Below are 3039 nucleotides of genomic sequence, written 5' to 3' on the forward strand. Positions count from 1 at the left end.
ATAGGTATGTATGTATGTATGTATGTATGTATGCATGCATGTATGTATGTATGAATAGCTCTGTATGTGTGTGTATGTGCCTGTCTTTGTGACTGTTTGTCCCCCACAATCACTGCCACCACATGACAACCGGTGTTGCTTTGCTACGTCGCCGTAACTCAGCGTTCGGCAAAAGAGACCGATAGAATAAGTACCAGGCTTAATACAAAATAAATGCTGCGTCCATAATGTGCGCACAGATACACATATGCACACAAACATACCGTGTTGCAACTGTAGGCCGGCTGTTGGTCATTCCTATAGAGGAATAGCGCAGGCTGATTCAGAATATGCAATTTCTCAGATAGGCAGGGTCTTCAATGATGTAGGTGATTGGAGAAAGGAGGAATCTGAAGATAATCTTCCATCTTACAGTGCGGCAGTCATATCACTGGTCTTTAACATTCCAAATAAAACTGGACGTAAAGAAGGTGAACATGTTGATTACATGATCACTTGAGGGCATTAGCCGCTTATAGTTCTTCTTGATATCATTTGATAGAGTGAATGTTGAACTATGTGTCGCAGTTCTAGAACAACAGAATTTTCTCAGTAAAGAAATACCTCGATTTCGGCAATTCCATGTGGTTTCGTGAGGTAGGATCTGTGCAGATTCTTTTCATAGTAGCGGCATGTGATACTGGGTTCAATGTTTTTTAGGCAAGATTAGCTAACCATCACATTACGTGCGTTGAATGATTTTTGGTGGCTGTACGTAGTCAGAAATGTTTGTTAAAACGGCTAAATTATAGTTGGTGTTAAACCAATTATCTTTCTACCGTCTGATTCTTCTCGGATTTTGATAGATAGGGTTTTCTCTACATAAAGTAACACATCACTGGCCACTTCTGACTGAAGCCCTGTTAGGGTAAGGTGGATAGGTTTGAGATTTTCCTGTCTTATGATTAAGACGGTTTTTATGTGCTTTAGGGTCTACAGAGATTAGCTAGAATTAAATTCCTGGCGATAGTTATATTTAAGCTAAATTTCTTGACAACGCCTATTACGTCCTTTCTAAATTTATCACATTGTAGCTGTTCATGTTTAACCGTGTCATCCTGAGAACGCGAAATACTCTTCAGGGCTTTACTGTGATAACTGTTTGGCAGCAACCTTACACATCTTGAACGGTTGCACTTCAGATAGATTAAGGAAGAACTTGATATACATATTCAAGATATTCAAAGAGTGTCTAAAATATAATCACGCCTAACAAGGTTGCAACAATTTTCTTTATGTGTGTGTGTGGTGGGGGTGATATATTTACGTATGCAGGTTGGAATTGCACATACCTCACACTGCAAAGGATTGGATATTCTAGAAACTTCTGATGCAAATAGGTAAATAATAGTTTCATACAATGTATTTGCCAGAGAAATGAACTCGACCTAATCTAAATACAAAAAAAAAAAAACATACACACACATACATGTATGAATCAATCTCTGTGTGTGTGTGTGTGTGTGTGCGCGTGTGTGTGTGTGTGTGTGTGTGTGTGTGTGTGTGTGTGTGTGTGTGTGTGTGTGTGTGTGTGTGTGTGTGTGTGTGTGTGTGTGTGTGTGTGTGTGTGTGTGTGTAACCGCTATTTTATACCTGAAAGTATTCTTACTTAAAACTATTCTTACGGTTCAAATAAAAGTAGAAATTAAGTTGAGTAAATTTATTCTACTTCATATTTTGTTACTTCGAGTTTGATGGCCGGAAGCAGCCCCACCCCCGTTAAAGGTGGCTACTGTTACAGTCGGATGATATATGAATAAGGAGGCGTAACTAAACGTGGAGTCTATATCACACCAATAAAGCATAAAAATAAATTCAGCTTTAAACTCTAGTTTGCACTCATCAAAGAGGAGGCAATGAGCGAGCTTGAGAGAAGCCAGTAAACATTTCAGTATTAAAAAGAAATCCAAGAAGATACTCACCTTCCAATGGTGGAAATAATACCCGAATAATAGATAATCGCTTCGGCAAAACTAGAACTCAACTGTATGTTTTACCCAATCAGTTTTCCTTCCAAGTTCTTCTCTTCTGAACACTTCGTATTCTGCACCATAAATGGTAGCGAAGTAGAAGTGTTCTAACATGACAGCAAACTTTTACTGCTCAAATAAAATGCAGCATAGGTGAAAGGCATCACTGCTTTCTTTTTTATGCAGGCATGTGGTCGCTGAATTTGAGAAATTGTCGAATTATATATCTTAGACATAATCAAAGTTAAACTTAAAAGGTTATATTTAGGATTTAGAGAGACGACAGCTTAGTTATTTCAATACAATATTAATTGACACAAGGAGAGCACAATTTGGATAGACTTAATATATTTTCCGGCGTACAACTCTAAATTTTCACACCAAAATTTGCAGCCAAAAACGGCAGGTCGACTTATACACCAAGGCGACTTTAAAGGACCGAAAGTTCTATAAGAAATGCAGCAGGATTTGGAAAGCTGGTGACAATGTCTGAATGCTTGCACTACATGTTTACACTACATGTTTACACTATACGCTACGTCGATTTGTATGTTGGAAAATATGGTTTGTAATTTTAAAGGATTAGGGCGACGACAACGAAGACGAAATGGTGACCGGAGAGGTAGTGGTGGCGACGATGGCAGCGTTGATGGCGGCGGCGGCGGCGGCAAAGGTGGTGGCGATGAGGATGATGATAATGATGTCCGATATGTGCTGAGAAAGCCACACTGAGAGTTGTGTGTAAGACGAGAAGTGTGTGTCGGATAAAATAGCCAGCAACATTGAGTATATCAGGTGACCATGAAAGTTGGGTAGGTTAAAACTGAACGTCTTACATAACATGGGTAATGGTGGTGGTGGTGGTCGTCGTCGTCGTCGTTGTCGTCGTCGTCGTCCTGGTAAAGAAGAAAAAGAGGAAGTAGTAGTAGTAGTAGTAGTAGTAGTAGTGGTGGTGGTGGTGGTGGTGGTGGTGGTGGTTGAAGGGTGGAGGTCTTAGTAGTTGAGGTAGCAGGGGTAGCGGTAGCAGCAG

The sequence above is a fragment of the Octopus bimaculoides genome, chromosome 15 (assembly GCF_001194135.2).
Source record: "Octopus bimaculoides isolate UCB-OBI-ISO-001 chromosome 15, ASM119413v2, whole genome shotgun sequence".
In the NCBI taxonomy this organism is placed as follows: domain Eukaryota; kingdom Metazoa; phylum Mollusca; class Cephalopoda; order Octopoda; family Octopodidae; genus Octopus; species Octopus bimaculoides.